This window comes from Amblyomma mixtum, chromosome 5 (genome assembly GCF_055824585.1).
Source record: "Amblyomma mixtum isolate Tamu chromosome 5, ASM5582458v1, whole genome shotgun sequence".
Classification (NCBI taxonomy): domain Eukaryota; kingdom Metazoa; phylum Arthropoda; class Arachnida; order Ixodida; family Ixodidae; genus Amblyomma; species Amblyomma mixtum.
The window spans coordinates 164,682,327-164,701,044 of NC_143016.1; positions in this window are offsets into that span (position 1 = coordinate 164,682,327).

The following is an 18,718-nucleotide window of genomic DNA, read 5'->3' on the forward strand; positions in this document are numbered from 1 at the left end:
CACTGAGTGCGCTTTCCTTAGCTATGACTACGTCGGAGCTTTCGCTCTGAGTGCTATTAAACCACTCTTTTTCGAGGTCGGCACTGCAAGAGTCAGACGTGTTGTATTCGGACTCCTCCATAGAGATCCGAATTGCGCTTCGTCCTCAGGCGGCTGCCCTAGGGTTCCCTCTGACTGTAGCGTCAGGTTGGCCTTATCCTCAGTGCCTACTGCCTCAGCAGTAGCTACACTTTCAACTTCCTGAGGAAGCGACACTCCGGTGTGTTCTTCACTCTCTGCGGTTTCAGTTGCAGGAACAGGCTGTTCCACAACCTCACTCTCATTAGTGGAGCTAGTTGCAACCTCTTCCGTGGTTGTCAGCAAATTAGACTGGTTAGTCTTCCACCTGGCCTCTCCGGGGGTAAGGTCTGCTGGCTCCCTGACGTTCCTCAAACGCCGAACTTCAGCAAGCTTCCTCTGAAGGATTGCCATCTCTCTTTCAAAAGCCCTTTCGGCTTCTTCACGTTTCCTTTTCCTCTCTTTCTCTCTCTCTTCTCGAGCCCTCTCTCTTTCCTCGTCCACCCATTCTCGCAGTTCGGCTCCGGTCATCCCCATCTGGAGGCCAGCCTCTATTAGCTCCTTATAAGGCCGTTGTACGATCGCTTTTGAGCGGATCCGCCAGGCAGGCGGACTGGCGGACCGAACGACCAGACAATAGGCATTCGCCCCGTTCGGCAGGCGAAAGGAAAGTTGGTGAACTTCAACTTTGGGGCGGACGAGCGAACCGCCCGGCGACCGAATTGCAGCGATTGGCTGCTTTTTACGTGACGTAGGCATCCGCTCTTGCCGGGCAAGATGGCCGTCCGTCGACTGAACTGGGGAGCGAGGCATAAGTCGTGGCTGTAGTGGTGGCACCTATGCCGCGAGGCATACTATATTGGCCACATGTTGATATTACGAGTGTTCAGAGCGACTGCGAACTTCTCCGCGTGCAGCAGCGGCGAGCAGCGACAGTTTCCCGAGTTGAAATCGACGCTGATGTAGTTGACAGAGCGTCTCTTCAAACCGACGCAAGACCTACGCGTTGGCGGTGTCACGAAGTGTTTATATGGAGCTGTTTGTGGTTGCTGCAAGCGTTCCTAATTCCTGCGAGGATCATCACGCACAGCGGCGAACAACAGCTGCTCACGGTGAACTTTTGTGCGTGCATGAGCTGCGTAGCACAGTGACTAGTGTCCGCGTAGTGAAAGTGATTGCGATCGAAGCGAGTGCTTTTACGTCAAGGCAGTGAAATGTGCGCCTTCGAGAGCTCACTACGCACGCCGTGCTTTCCGAATGCTGAAATGAACGTGGCGTTGTGCAGCTAGTCGCAGTCGTTGCGATGGTTGCAGTGCTCGCGACCGAAGCGTGCACATGACGTTGTTGCTGGCTACGCATTCGTTACCATTTTGTTCGCGATTCGTGTTGGCACTGTGCTTGAGAATTGCCGTGTGTGCGACGTGACGCGACGCGAGCTTGGCTGCACGGCCGTAGGACTGTTTTGCGGCGACAACAGCGATGTCGCCATCCTTCTGCGCTTTGGTGCTCCATTCAGTACGTTTTGTGATGATGGGTGCTCGGTTTACGACTCGCCGGAGAAACTGTGTAACCTGTGTGAAAGCATCCGTGCAGTGCAAATGTATCTTCGGGAGCGTCATTTATTTTTATTTCCTGCCGGCGTGATGAATGGGTGACTGAACACTTCCGCTAGCCATTTCGGTTTAGGTTGTAACAACATGGTATTACGCGATTACAAACAAGAATCATTGCCGCTTTTGAATCACGACTGATTGACAGTGTACAAATCTCTAATATGTGCCAACTCATAAGTCTGTTTTTCATGAGCATTTCAATTGATGTAGTGCAGAAAAAAAAATAAAAAAGTGAGGCAGCAGCTTATGCAATCAAAACTGACCACAGAGCAAGTTGAGCACGAGTCTTGATGAAAAAGAAGAAAAAAATATTGAGAAAACCTTTGCCATTGCTTTTTTTCTCTTTTTGCTTAGCAGTGTTAAGTCAATATTGACAAATGCTTGGCAGTATTCAGTTTAAGTGAGATGTTGGTTTCCACTGCAATCAGAAAAATACAGTGGTCTTGAAGCACCTCATAGGCAATGACAGTGTGTGTTGTTGATTTTGCTCATGGTCCTTTTCGATCCGGGGATCAGTGGTACGAAACTGGATGTGTTCGCAATGCTATTGTTGCAGAGCTGCTCGCGAAATTGGCCTTATTGGTGTTAAGCGGTTGTTCAGCGGCGCTTCCTAGGTCAGCCGCAGCACTTTAACAAGCCATTCTCGAAGCTTTGAGAAGATCTCGTCGATGCACTTGCATATGTCTGTCTGCTACCACCTTCATTTGCCTGTGACTGCTTGCTACAGACATGACTACTTGCAGACTGCAAAATAAACCCTGTGGAGCTGGTAAAGCTACGCTAGGAACAAAGACGATGGTAACAACATCACTGCACAGGGTAGCAATTCTTGCTCTGTTGTCGTCCCTTAGCACAGTTTCGACATGCCAACTTGCCACCGGTGCACCCCACAGTACGCTGTGATCAAGTTCTGTGAAATTTACAGAAAGCAACAACGGGAGAGGAAGTAGGTTGTATAGGCATATCTAGTCCATGCTGTGCAGATAGCTTCCTGCCTTATTATAGCCTGGCCCCTCTGTTTTTAACCCTTCATCACCCAGCACCTATGGCCTTATTTGTGTTATTGGCATGTGCTGCAAATCACCAAACACATTTCATACTCTTGACCCTGCTAGATTGTTTTGGCCCATTAAGTTGTTTGATTCAAATCGGCAAGCTTTTAGAAGACATTTCTGCAATAGCCAACTTTTTCTTGTTCTTCACGACATGCACCTTGACCGCAACATCCCCCTATGATGCTTTTGTTCTTTGCTTTGAAACAGCATGTGATTCCCCTATTTATGTGAGGCTGGTTTTCTCGTGCTTTAACTTGCATCCAATAGCTCTAAACTGGATCCAAGCTTAAACAGCCAGCCTTCGGCAGATTTTCCTCGCCAATTCTTATGTATCTTGCCTTTTCCTGCAATCTCGGACGTCCGCCAAGGCACTCCTTTGGGCCTCAGCTTTTCATTACTTGCATTATTACTGTCCCTTCGGTGTTTTGTCATATGCCTTCACTGACAGCCATATGGGGTGTGCCATATTGCAATCAATACCAGCATTTCAGTTGTTCAAAACAACAATTAGCATGCCCTGGATTGTCCTGTTTGCTAATGTTACTAAGAATGCAGTAATATTGTTTTTTATTGTCAGCATTACATTTTTCCAACTTACAAGGCCTTCCGATAAAGGTATATTCACTGTATACTGGTTCAAATACCTAATAATCCTCATACACCCACCCACAACCTAGGATATTTACACCATGACGTGTTGTTAGTATCACCGTCTTCCAAGTTACTTGCATTCAATTCCTCTGTGTGTCATCAACTTGGGTATTCTAATGGCACATGGCACAAATCTAATTTAACTAGAATCCTTGAATTAGGTCAGTCCTGAGCCGCTTGTTTTATTTTCTCAGGCCATTTTTGAAGGTCCAATGTGACAGCACTAAAAGTGCATATTTGAATGTCTTCATCTTATGCAGGTTTTTTTTTTGCTCCTTACCAACACGTCCCCAACTAATCAGTCCCAACTTGTAGTCTCTCATGCACTAGGTGCACTAACACTCTTGTGCCTCATTTAGCTCATATGCCACTGAATTTCAAGATTAGTTTTTGTTCGTGCCACAGAAGGCTGTAACGGTCTTGCATCTCACAAGGCTGTGTATCTTACTGTGCATCGAAGTGGTTACTACAGAAATCATGCTATAAATTACGAACTCACTGAGCTCCTACCTGGCACAGCATTTTAAAGCTCGCTACTAAACTAACGTCATTTAGGACCACTGAGGTGTGATAAATATGAAAACAAATAGATCTGATATAGTGCTCAGTCACTCGGTCACCTCGGCAAACCAGTACAATGCTCTCTTATGCATAACGTGTTCATTGAGAACTTTGTTCATAATTTATTTCAAACTATATCGGGGCAGATTTACACAATAGTAGCATTTGGGCTAACTTTGCACAAGCTAGCTCTAGCTACCTACATTCGCTCACTGCAAAGCTAAACATGCATTAGTGCACCCACCTGTTGTTGGCCAGGCTTCTCTTTGTGCTTGTCTGTTCTGCTCAGCTGAGCAACACACTGACTTCATGATGTGGCTCAGTGAGAATTCTACATGTGTATGCTTATGCATGTAACTTGTATATAGTCACATGTACTAAGGATAGTATTAACTGGGCAATTGGTTCAGCTTAAAAGCTCTCATCATCAGATTGCAGCAAAGAGATAGCAATAAAAGACAAAAGTCATCACTGCCTTTCTGTTTTTCTTCGTCATCCTTCGGCCTGACTTCAACTTGGTTTTTTTCCAACTTCCTTATGACTACTGATGGCTCAGTTAATTCGTTTCCTTGCAACCCAGACTGGCAGTGGAATAAGGTTATTTTGCTAAGAAATTGGTAGTTAGTAACTAGTACGACATTATTCTATATATAACAAGTGGTGCGGATATCGATTAACAAATACAGATTCTCTCTTTTGCTTGCTGCTTTTTGGAATCAGAGTTGCCCTTAAAATTTCTCATATCATTTTTTACTGATCAGAAAGGACGTACCTTCAAGATTGCTGTAGAGATTTACTGGAGAACTTAAGCATCTATGGCCCACACATACTTCAATGGCTTATTTTTCAATTTATTCTGTCCTGAGACATCATAGCTCTTATTTCTGAAAATTAACTTTTTTGCATTCTGCTTGATATGATTGTGTTTGTTTGAGGTAACTGCAAAATATGAAGCAGTTCCCGTTCCCTTGACTATACAAAGCATTCTATCCTAGTCTCCGCCAATATTTGCTATGTAAACTTTCCAAATCGGTTCTTGCATTTCCTTAACCTCTAGGCCAGTGTACTTACTCCCTTATCTAATTATGTGTGGATTAATGAGGATGGCACAGGTATACTTTTCTGAAATACGGAGCAAGCACTTTGTTTTAAATTCATGGGACAGTTAAGAATGCTTTGTGGTCATACGCACAATACGCCACCTTGTTTCTGTGCATGTCAACATTGATTGGCTCTGAACAGAACTTTCAACACTTGTTTACTATGCTGCATACTGGTTTGCACAATGTTCACTGCAATGTCACCTCAGGAAGCACTGGTAAAAGGAAGCGGCCTGCCCACTGTCACTGCATAACAAAAGCGTGCACTTCAGTACAATGATGCGCACCATATCCGCTTTGAAGCCACTCAGTGGTATTTCTATTTCGATTTTCGTAATTGTGTGAAAAACATGACGAAAAAAAATCAGAAAAGAAATCAGTATTATTGCGTCGTCATTTTTCTGTGATATTGTAAACACCTGCAATTAACACTGATCTTCCATATTAGTAAAGGTTGGGAACATGGTAATTTCCTCACGTATAGATGCATTCATATCTGATGGTAACATGCTAAAATATGCTGATTTTTTCATGCATGCATAATACACACAGACACATACACCTTTTCTTTAATGAGAGACAGTGGCGTGTTTGATGTCATTTGACCACACATACTATGATGTGGATAGAGTTGAAGTGCGGCGGGAGTGAACAGGGACACAAGAAGAATGATATACAGGTGATGGTGGATTTCCCACTGCTGAAGAACCAAGCTGGGCAAAAATGATCTGGTCTGGTTTGGTTTGGTTTGGTTTATGGGGTTTAACGTCCCAAAGCGACTAAGGCTATGAGAGACGCCGTAGTGGAGGGCTCCGGAAATTTCGACCACCTGGGGTTCTTTAACGTGCTATGACAGAGCATTGTTAAAGGCTGTGAACAAGCAGTCCACATCAGCAGCAGCAGATGCCCTCTCTACAGATGCAACAACCAATCTTGTCAAGGTCACCTTGACGTCAGAAGCAGTAGCATGGACTAAGCCTCGGTACTATTCCCTTTTATCTAAGAGCACACAGAGGCATCTGCTCTACTACACCTCTTGTGTAGGACAGTCCAGCGTACACTGTTCGTGATATCGCTTTGGACAGTTGGCAGTATCAGTGAGGTGTTTGTTGCCGGTTGTCTCTTTTTGTTTCATGTTAACTATGCGTATCTATTCCTACAACAAATATTTTTGTTTGCATTGAATTGGCATCTAAGCTCAGCCAACAACCAATGTTCAGTTTTGGTTTTTGGCTGTCAGAACATGTTGTCACCGAACACTATAGTCAGATTCAATTTAAGTCTGCAGTGAAGCTCTGCCATCTGGACCGCCGCACAGAATTCTTCCGCGCCAAAAAAGTAGTCCGCTGTTAAAACTTTTATTGTATACTACCATAAGAAGCTTATTACAAGAAAAAATGATAAGCTCTAGAATTCTGATACCTGGATGGATTAATAAAGTCAAACATCGAACAACTTATTCTTTTTACTGTTATTGGTTAGTGGAGTAATACAGGATGCCTCGGGCCATGACCGAGTGCTAAGAAGTGCTGTTTCTTTTAAGTTTTATCCTACTATACATGAGGTACGCGGTATGTGAACCAGAATCATAAAATTTCAGTCACAGCAATTTCATCTTGTTCAGGTGTTTGATGTGTGTTCCACAAGGTCACCATCCTCAAATCCAGCAAACCATTGTCATGAAATGCACCATTATTTTTTTACTTGCAGTTATGTAGTAGGTAGGCAGCCAACGTCTGTGTTAAAGTACTCCACTCAGGATGTCGGTTTGCTTCTGCAAACAATGGAAACTCACTAAAAGCATGTGTTTGATTGCACAGACGGTTAACAGTTGAAAATAATAAGTCATATTCACCCGACATCACTGCTATCATTCAGCAGCACAGAGAACCCTATGCAACAATTTTGTGGCAACAAACGACAGAGTACAGGAACCACTGTGTCTACGCATGTATAGAGTGCATGCTGCACGTACTGCTTCTTACTTCAGAATGCTGGCCTTTGCCAGTTACCACCCAGCAGCTATTGCCCCATTTCCATCACTATGCAAGATCAATGCTCAAATGCATGTGCGGTAATTAGTATCCAACTGTACAGCACTGCATACAAGAATTCCCAGTAGGTGTCAGCAGTTCACCCATGATGGCTATCATTAATCCTGCTTTTCAATTATAACCTCAGGAATGCCTTCAGGTACTTTCCCTTGGCCTTTTCACACCTCTGTCCCATTATGGGGACAGTGCTTCTAATTAGCCCCCTCAGTTCATCCATCAATAACTGTTCCATCTTGAGGCTGTTCACTGGTACATGTTCCTCCATAATGTCATTTTCCACCTGTCTTAGTTGTTTTTTGGGCTTCTCCCAATAAATGCAGACTTCATAATCTCTTTTGTCAGTTAATTTGTTATCCTTTGTCATTGTATGACCGTCGCAGCATTCCTTTCTGAAAGTTTGACATCCTTCATTTTAAATACCCCTAGTATGCGGTCTTGACATTGCGCGCATCCATCCCGGCATCCGTGGGATTGGTACGCGTTACAGGTTCCCTCAACTATGTGCTTCCGAATTCGCTCACGCGGAAATGTACAGGTTGAACTTAGAAAAGCGCAATAAAAAGACAGGGACAAGAAGAAGAAGAAGCACGCAGGACAAACGCTTGACATCAACTAGTTCTTTACTTTGGAAAAAACACATATATACAGATACATAGAGGGCGGAAACAAATTATTAACCAAACAATGAATCGGCTTTACCACAAGTGTGTTTAGCGTGAACAGGCATCAAGGTAAGCAATTTCCTTGCGTGATAAGGTCAGGGAAGGAGTGCTGATACAATTTTCAGCTTTCTTTACAATACGATAGGCCTCTATAATTTCTCTGTGAAGCCTCTCTTTTCCTTTACCGCACGTGCGTGTGGCATTGAACTGTGGCTCATTTGCTTTGCATTTTTTGCATGACTTGCAGTGTTCTGCTAGGTGCCCATCCGTTGCTACAGCTTGCACAGCACGACGGTGTTCCCTCAACCTATCGTTCAGGCACCTGCCTGTCTGGCCAATGTACGATTTCTTGCACGAGAGCGGAATCTCGTAGACCACCCCTGTGACGCAGGTTGTGAAACGGGTGGCATGCTTCGTTGTGCACCCAGGATGGTCATTCACCTCGTTGACAGCTCGACACATTTGTGAGAGCTTATTGGGCGCTGAAAACACGACGGATACCCCGCACTTCTCGGCCACTTTTTTAAGCCGGTGCGACACGTTGTGTATGTAGGGGATCACCGCCGGACGCCTAGTCTGGGGAGCCTTTTCTTTTCGCTTCCCAGAGTTTAGCTCCTTCACTAGGCTTTCAACCACAGAGGCGATGATTTCTTGTGGGAAACCAGCCCTTTTCAGGCGCTGTGACTGCATCTGCACACTGGCCGAGACTTTATGCTTACACGATTTGTTGAGGGCCTCACGTATGCAATTTAGGGCAATCCCCCTCTTTACTACCTTTGAGTGGGCCGAATCATAGTTCAAAATGCCTTTTTTGGTACGCGGCTGATACACCCAGCAGACTTTATCCTTATCTAGAGTTAAACAAACGTCAAGGTACTGCAGACTGCCTTTGATAGGATCCTCACACGTAAACTGCAGACCGTGGGAATAATTTTCGAACACCTTGATGACATTTTTTATAGCATTGCTACTTTGGCCACCTTCTGACGATTTCATAACCACAAGATAATCATCCACATACCTAAACACTTTGACAACAACAGATTTATCAAGGCTGTCGCTAATGCGCCTGTCACAATGGGCTAAAAAGACGTCACTTAAAATGGGGGCAAGGCAGGAACCAATGCATATGCCTTCTTTTTGAAGAAAAGACTGTCCGTTATGAATAACAAATGTTGATGCAAGGTAAAAACGAAGCACTTCTAAGAAGTTGTCAATAGATAAACCCGTCGAGTTTTGGAATGCGACAGCACCCGATGCTTCGATAAGATCTCTTACAGCCCGCAGCATATCCGACTGTGGGATAGAATAAAACAAATCTACCACATCCAAAGAGAAAGCGTACAGGTTCTCAGAAGCTTGTCCCCTGTTCTTTAGGTAGCTTATGACTTCCGACGAACTTCGAATCATGAAAGGATCCATGAAAGGTAACGAGCTGATATGCTTCTGCAAAAATCTGGATACCGCACCTTGCCAGGAGTCCCTTTCCGTAACAATGGCACGAAAAGGCACCCCTTCCTTGTGGGTTTTTGCAGAAAAAAAGGCACGCAACCCGTCTCTTTTTGCTGCTGAGATACTTTTGCACAAATTCGGTAGATTCAAACTCTCACATAGTTCGAACGCTCGTTTTTTCACTTTTGCCCGGGAAGAGGTAAATTTAACAAAATTCTTATTAAATGCCTGATCGGCCTTTTCACGGTACAAAGAATTTGGCATGACGACAAACCCTCCTTCCTTGTCGCTAACCAACAGGGCAAAGTCATTGTTTCGAAGGTAGTTAATAGCAGAAATTACATCTTTGTTCCTCTTTTTGACGTTCTTTTTGGATGAAATGCAGTCAACGGCTTCGGAAATAAACCGACCCTTGTCCTCCGCGTCAACATGTGCTGCTACTCCCCTGACCATAGCCAGAAGACCAACAGGAGATTCATTAGGTTCTTTGCTAAATTTCGGGCCACCTTACCTTTCATGGATCCTTTCATGATTCGAAGTTCGTCGGAAGTCATAAGCTACCTAAAGAACAGGGGACAAGCTTCTGAGAACCTGTACGCTTTCTCTTTGGATGTGGTAGATTTGTTTTATTCTATCCCACAGTCGGATATGCTGCGGGCTGTAAGAGATCTTATCGAAGCATCGGGTGCTGTCGCATTCCAAAACTCGACGGGTTTATCTATTGACAACTTCTTAGAAGTGCTTCGTTTTTACCTTGCATCAACATTTGTTATTCATAACGGACAGTCTTTTCTTCAAAAAGAAGGCATATGCATTGGTTCCTGCCTTGCCCCCATTTTAAGTGACGTCTTTTTAGCCCATTGTGACAGGCGCATTAGCGACAGCCTTGATAAATCTGTTGTTGTCAAAGTGTTTAGGTATGTGGATGATTATCTTGTGGTTATGAAATCGTCAGAAGGTGGCCAAAGTAGCAATGCTATAAAAAATGTCATCAAGGTGTTCGAAAATTATTCCCACGGTCTGCAGTTTACGTGTGAGGATCCTATCAAAGGCAGTCTGCAGTACCTTGACGTTTGTTTAACTCTAGATAAGGATAAAGTCTGCTGGGTGTATCAGCCGCGTACCAAAAAAGGCATTTTGAACTATGATTCGGCCCACTCAAAGGTAGTAAAGAGGGGGATTGCCCTAAATTGCATACGTGAGGCCCTCAACAAATCGTGTAAGCATAAAGTCTCGGCCAGTGTGCAGATGCAGTCACAGCGCCTGAAAAGGGCTGGTTTCCCACAAGAAATCATCGCCTCTGTGGTTGAAAGCCTAGTGAAGGAGCTAAACTCTGGGAAGCGAAAAGAAAAGGCTCCCCAGACTAGGCGTCCGGCGGTGATCCCCTACATACACAACGTGTCGCACCGGCTTAAAAAAGTGGCCGAGAAGTGCGGGGTATCCGTCGTGTTTTCAGCGCCCAATAAGCTCTCACAAATGTGTCGAGCTGTCAACGAGGTGAATGACCATCCTGGGTGCACAACGAAGCATGCCACCCGTTTCACAACCTGCGTCACAGGGGTGGTCTACGAGATTCCGCTCTCGTGCAAGAAATCGTACATTGGCCAGACAGGCAGGTGCCTGAACGATAGGTTGAGGGAACACCGTCGTGCTGTGCAAGCTGTAGCAACGGATGGGCACCTAGCAGAACACTGCAAGTCATGCAAAAAATGCAAAGCAAATGAGCCACAGTTCAATGCCACACGCACGTGCGGTAAAGGAAAAGAGAGGCTTCACAGAGAAATTATAGAGGCCTATCGTATTGTAAAGAAAGCTGAAAATTGTATCAGCACTCCTTCCCTGACCTTATCACGCAAGGAACTTGCTTACCTTGATGCCTGTTCACGCTAAACACACTTGTGGTAAAGCCGATTCATTGTTTGGTTAATAATTTGTTTCCGCCCTCTATGTATCTGTATATATGTGTTTTTTCCAAAGTAAAGAACTAGTTGATGTCAAGCGTTTGTCCTGCGTGCTTCTTCTTCTTCTTGTCCCTGTCTTTTTATTGCGCTTTTCTAAGTTCAACATGTATTACCAACTCGCCCAACTTTCTGCATTGCTGGAAATGCACAGGTCACAGCCTGCTTTAATTTCGAGTGCTACCATACTGTACATGCGCCCGTTTCTTCGCCCTCCATCTCGTGCCCCAGTAGTACGGAAGCTCTTTCGCAGCGGCTCAATGCGCGGGCACAGCGGGGAATCAAGGCATCAACCCACGAGACGATTCGCTTTGAAACCGGTTCGCATCTCCGTGGTTCGCCGCGTGGCGTCACCTTTGCGTGTGCAAAGTTCTTCGTCCTGTTGCCGGAGAAAGTGTGGTTTTTGTTAAATATGTGGTTGTCTTTTCGCGCTTGTGATCTCAAAAACGCAAATCGCAGCGCCTTCGTGCCATACGCAGCAGCGCCTGCGCATGTTCTCCAACGGCTGCCTATATAGCAGACGAATTTTTTAGCGGTACTGTGCGTGCGGAAATGGGGTTCTTGGTGACGACGGGAGAAAGGGGGACGAAGGGAAGCAATAATCTCTCTCTGATGAGGTCATGGTCGCTGCGCCGCGCTGAGGCGGGGGGAGGGGAGGGTGAGCTCGCGAGGGAGAGGATTACACACCCCACAACACAACCTTCTGTATATATAGGACCGACCAAGCACGTGCAACTCTCTTGCATCTGCAAGGTGATATCGACATGGCTGGCGGTAGTCAATCCTCTTCGCTGACCGACTCCCACGTGTGGTCAGACGACGAGATTGAGAGATTAATTGGCCTTGTTAAGGCCAACCCTGCGCTGTACGATATGACACTTCCCGAGTACAAGGACAAGGGGAAGAGGATACTCATGTGGGCTGCGATTGGAAATGAATTGAGCATCGACGGTAAGTTCATTTTTTGGTCCTTTCTTTAGTCATTCTCTGATGAGATTAGGTAACTGAAAACCTCCGATAACTGTCGGCTAGATGCACAGCTACCCATCGCACCTGACCCTTTTCTGTGAACAACTCAGGTAACGTACAGGAGACGTGGAAAAGATATAGCCTTGGTATGGAAAAGGTATCCCACGTGCTTTAATTGCGGCAGTCGCCACGTGTTTAAGTGCTTGCAGTCTGTCTTCGCATGGTGCTTCTGCAAGTGCCGTACGTCTCCGGCACGCTGCTGACAGCAAAATATTTGCCCTACAGGCGATGACATGTCCAGCACGGCAACGAATGCGGGAGCACATCTACACGTCGTGTGCATACCTTCACAATACGCTGCACATTATTCTTTGCTAGCCATCTAAGCTGATAAATGCCGTGATTCGGTAGAAAAAAAAAATTGGCTATGGCTTAGCTTAGGTTCAGCCTGGATATCAGCGAAAAGCTTCGGTGAGCGTCATCTACGACGGCGAAGGTCGACCGACGAAGCCGCGCTCGGCGGTAGCTCCGCCGACCACTTGCGCCTCTCCAGTGACGTGACGCGGCGAACTCGCGCACGCGCAGATGTGGCTAAAATTGATCACGGCGCACGGCAGACCCTGTCTTGACTAGCCTAGTGAAGCTTTTCGCTTCAAAAAAAGACCCAATACACCCATCCTTTGGGCACATTTAGGCCAGCTGAACGTTCTGTTGCCTCGCGGAGCGCGCGCCCTTGCCAGCCACATGCGCTTTTGCATCGCAGCTCATCTATCCTAGAAAGTGCAAAAAGCGCCACATTACTATTTTTCGGGGGTACTGAAGTTGCACGCGATGTCACTGCGTCACATTCGGGCGACCTTTCATGTGGCCGCATTCAAATTCGCGGGGTTTGTGTCAGCGAAAAAAAAAAACGCAAGGGCAGCCGGCTTGGATGGAACACAGCCATACTATAGCCATGCGTTTCGCGAGGCGCTTCGGCCGAACTTTGTTACGCAGCGTGGTAAATCAAGTAGGTAGTGTTTTGTTTGACACATGTTTCAAACAAAACACTAGCATTAACATACCTACGCGCAGCGCCAGCTATTGCTTTATCTTCGCGCGTGACAGCTGGGTGCAGGGAAAGACAAGAATCTTGGATTTATTAATCGTGTATTTTTTCTGCTGCCTTCTTTTTAGGTGATGTGTGCAAAAGGAAGTGGACTTATCTGCGGGACAAGTTTCTAAAAGTTGCAAACAAAAAGCCGAAGAGTGGCTCAGCTGGTGGCAGTTCGACAAAGTGCTGGGCATACTTCCAGCTCATGTCTTTTCTGCTTGACCACGCCACGGGTCGGAGGTACGTAAGTAAAAGCGGCATGGCGTCTAACATTTCTAGGTAATCTTTATTTAGTGACAGCTCAGAAAAAAATTACGCATACACACAATACAAATATATCCCTACGTATACAACATGTACAGTCTTTGCCAAAAGTAACCAGGCTGCATGGTTTGCTTCTCATTCGTATTGTAAAGCCCTCACAGCGTCCCTGAAGATGAAAAACTTCTTTCAAATTAAGGACAGGGGTTCTCCTTACCATACAGAGATTTAGAGCTTGAGGCCTGGCGTAATAGCTTTAATATATGACTGAGAAGCAACTCAGCCGTGAAGCCTGGTTCCTTTTGGCAATGTCTGTACCATGCTCATAGCAATGCGGTTGTCATTTTTAGGCAGTTGTGTGTTAGTGTCTACATCATACACAGAATATAAATGCAGCATGATAATAGCACCTGTTGCACAAGTCAGTTCTGCACTCCAAAGACAGCTAACATGGCCACCTCACGTTTCGTTCAGGAGAGATTTGTATGAAAGCAGCATGCGGCATGCCCCTGTGGACCTTAGTGCTTCCTCAGCAGGAGAAATGATTCACAGTGCTGAAGGTAATGTATTGCTTCCTTCCTACAAATCTCAACGTATCAATGCAATGTTTGTTTGCATTGTTAGTGAGGCTTGCATATTATTCTAACTGTTCTGCAGCTATTCTCCATGGCATGGTCACAGACTGTGAACCGTCGAGCCAGGCCACCTCACACCTCAACTGCAGCAGTGACCAGCCACAAGAGGACAACAGCTTCGACAACCAACAAGAGGTCACCTGCGATGACCATGACTTGGGTAACCTCACTTTAGACTGCATGGAGGAACCGGTAAGTAGATTTGATTCAGCATGTACAAACATTTGCCTCTCTGTATATAAAGCTCTGCAGTAGTAATACGAAAGAGATAGAACTGTTGGGCTGGCGGATCGTGAGCACCTGCATAAAGAAAAGCGTAACAGAACCACTAATAAGTAATCTTTTATTCATTGAAACTCTGCCATCAGGATAACATACTGCGTTTCGTTACCTGTATTCTTAATCATGCCCATATATTCATACCCTGCTCCAAAACCAAGAGCCCAAGTAATTCAATAACTTTCAGCAGGACCACTTGGAGGCAGACGATGGCCCCTCCAACTCACCACAAGGTGGAAGGAGGCTGCCACCCGGAGGTGGTCCACCTGGACGGCGAGTCCCAAAAAGGAAGCGGCACACCACTGAGCCCACCCAGGGAGAAATGCTGCTTGCCTTGTGTGCAAAGCAGATGGTGCAAGAGACAGAGCAAACAGAAAAATGTGCACGAAAAGGCACATTTCTGATCTTAATCACCTTGAATTGATTTTGTTAAATGCAGCCCACCTAATGAAGAATGTTCCGGAGAGGAGGCACGCACAGATTTTGGCCCGGTTCATGCAAGACATTGCCGACAACCAGGACGGACCAGAATGAAAGGCAACAGTGCTGTAGTTAAACTGCCTGTACCAGGTTTTGGCCTGAGCCTGGTTCAACGGGCCCTTTCAGATGTCCTCCGATGGCCCAGGTTCAGACCGTTCGGCCACATTCAGTGCCCTGGCCTGGCTGCGCAGCTCGCACTGCATTGTAAATAACCATCTGCCTCTGTTCTGTGCGCTGCATTTAGGAATTCAAGCAATGTCTGGCTTGCAGTGGCAGCACAGCGCTAGGACGCTACATGTGTTGCGCACTTGCAGGCTGGGTTCCCATTTCTTGAATACTTAACGGTGTTGTCGTTCGGCTGCCGCTACCAGTTCTCGGCCTGGGCCTGGTTCAACGGGCCCTTTCAGAGATCCTCGGATGGCCCAGGTTCAGACCATTCGGCCACATTGAGTGCCCTGGCCTGGCTGCGCAGCTCGCATCACATGTACATGTGCATGTCATTCTGTTGTGTGAACGTTGCCTGTAGGTTTTCATCTTTTGCGTGTGCCATGCCTGATGACGTTTCATTTTTTTCGTTCCTTTGTCTCTTTGTGCCTGTGCCTGTCTGTCTGTGGCTTTGTTTCTTTTCACGCTTGTGGCAAAGGTTGCTGTGAAGCTGTATGGAGGTGTTGCAGCCCACAGTGCGGTCGTATGCATATCCTTTTCCGAGATTGTTGAATGTGTATGTGCCACTCCATGTGTTCTCTGGACTGTGTCGAGTATCGCCTTGGCCAGCAGCATTGTTTATGTGCCCTGATTATGTGTTTGTGTGCTTCACGTTTCCACTTTGCTATCCTTTCAACGGCTGGGGAACCAGACCATGCAGTGGCACTCTCGGCAGAACCTGCCTGTTAGAGAGCGCGGTCCCCAGGTGGCGGATAGGGGGCCTGCTGTAGTGCAGTGCAGTGATAAGCACAGCCTACAGTAGTGGTGCTTGCACCTCGCGGACCAACAGGCAGATGCAGTTTCGCTGAGGAGCACCGCGGGCAACCGTCTTGTGGATTCCTTTCTTCTTACAAACTGAATAAACATGCAGTTTTAAACAACTATTGCTCATGTTGCAGATTGTTCATTCCTTATGCATGCAGCCTCATGCCGTGGTGCGCTTTACTGACATCCATGTAGTGTCATATGTCCATAAAAGCTCTGGAACACTTTGCATAGCAAAGGTTACTTATAATGGATATACAGGACAAACCAATTCAAGAGAACCTCACCAATGCAGGGCAACAAGCTGAACACTCCTGTGAGTGTATACTTAACAGAACATGTGTTCCAAGGTGCTGTGTTGTGGACTGGGCATTTTTGGCTTGAGCAGCACATTAACTTTTCAGTAACTTTGTTCTGACAGAACTGCTCGAGGCGATACTTGACAGTTGCATTCTAGGTGTACATAAAAGCATTGCAGTGACTTTGCACGATGCACACTTTCAAATGATGCCATGCTGCATGTGCTGCTGAACAGTAACACTACTTTGCTTTAGTTGCAGCACATTTCCAGCAATGCTGATTACGTGAAGTTATTTGAGTACAAAGGGATTTTGACACTCTATAGCATGAAGCTTCTTGGCATCTGTGGCATCTTCACGTGTGTTTCCGATGTGCGCGCACCTTTTATCGCCTTATCTGGCGATCCTTCATAGCTTCGAGCTATCACTATGTACACGTGCTCCTTCCTATGTTCCGGCCACTCGGCTGCTTATAAATACGTCCTACACTTTTGAATAAACGTTCATTTTTCTGGTTCTACTGGCTGTGCGGCTGCTTCCCTGGTGCGGCGTTCTGCGGGCATGCTATGGATATGCAACAGTGGCGACGAGGATGAACACTGCCCATGCAGTGAAAGTCGACATTGAACAGGAACCCACAGAGAACCGAGAAACCAAGGCCAGCATGGCTCACCACCTTCCGGACTTCGAAGAAGGCAAAGATAAGTGGCAACCGTACCTTGTTAAAGTGGAAGCATACTTCGAAGCGAATGTGATTGAAGACGGGTCTAAGAAAAGAGCATTGCTGGTTGCCGCGTTAAATACGCATACGATTCAAGTGCTGGCAGGAAAGGTTGCCCCGCGAAAACCAAATGCGTTGACGTATGCAGAAGTCGTCGAAGTACTAAGTGAGCACTACAGTCCGAAGAGACACGAAATCACCGAAAGCTTCAAGTTCTTCAGTCGTTGTCAAGCGGAGGGAGAGCCGATTAATGAATTCCTGGTAGAGATTCGCCGAATAGCTGACAATTGCAATTTTGGCAGTGCTTTGGATCGCATGCTACGAGATCGCATTGTGTGTGGTATACGGTCAAGTGCCCTACAGAAGCAGCTACTGGCAAAGCAGGACTTAACGCTTCAAGACGCTGAGACGATGGTCCTTGCAGCTGAGGCTGCGGATAGTGGCGTGGAACGCATGTTTAGACCGACAACGACACCCGGTACAACGACACCCGTGTTAAAAGTACGGGCGTATCAGACGGGAATTCGGCCAGATGAGAGGAGGGCTGCTGAGCATCAAGAATGCGCAAGGTGTGGTAGTACAAAACATAATGACGCAGGTTGCTCCTGGTCTAACGCCCGTTGTTACCGCTGTGGACGACGTGGTCACCTCGCAAGGAAATGTCGAAGCCACGGCGCTCGGGGACAATGCACGGCAAGGACGGCGCAAACTAACGCCCTTTCAGGGACGGAAAACTCAGTAGACGAGGAACACGATGCCGCCCACATTTGGACTTTGGTATCTCAACGAAAAAACTGTCTGGAACCACCGATCCGCCGAACATTTGCCTGGGGAGGCGTGCAGCTTAGCATGGAAGTCGATACTGGGTCGCCCGTTTGTGTCATTCCGCGTCAGCTGTACGATAAGCATCGCGAGAAATGGCCGAAACTCAAACCGTCCAGCCTGAATTTATCGTCCTACACAGGACGCCTTCCAATAGTTGGGGAGCTTGCGCTCCAGGTTTGCCATAAAGGGGCGACAGTAAAGTGTCCGCTGACCGTGTTGGACTGTGCGGGACCAAGCCTCTGTGGTCGTGATTTAATCCAGCAGCTGAACAGAGCAGGCGTTCCGGTGGTTCGGTTTGTCGAGGACTCCGTGTCAACAAAAGAAGCAAGCGAAGCCAGCGTGAACAACATATTCCATGACTACCACGACGTGTTATCCGAGGAACTGGGGCTAATCAAGGGTCCTCCAGCCAGCTTGCACCTGAAGGAAGGCGCCGTACCCAAGTTCTGTAAGGCCAGACCCATTCCATACGCGTTACGCGAGCGTCACTTGAACTAGACCGTTTAGTTTCTCTGGGCGTAGTGTCCCCGGTGGCTCATTCTGAATGGGCAACGCCCATAGTCACAGTGCTTAAGAAAGACGGTGCAGTAAGAATCTGCGGAGATTTCAAGGCCACGGTAAATCCAGCGTGTGCAACAGAGCAATACCCATTGCCAATCATTGAGGATATGTTTGCCCAACTTCATGATGGGGACTATTTCAGCACTCTGATTTACGGGATGCATACAGTGAAGTGGCTTTAGACGATAACGCGAAGAAAGTTTGCGTCATTAATACGCCAAAAGGGCTATTTTGCTACAATAGGCTTCCTTTCGGGATAGCCTCTGCACCCGCAATATTCCAAAGAAAAATGGATGAGGTTTTGGCTGGCCTTCCAGGAGCGCAGGCTTATCTTGACGATGTGCTCATTTCCGAGAGAGCGAGTGACAGCGGTGAGAGGCTCAAAAGCGTCTTAGAGCGCTTCCGAGAGTGCGGTGTAAAGCTAAGGATCGATAAGTGCAAGTTGCGTAGCCCAGCGGTAACT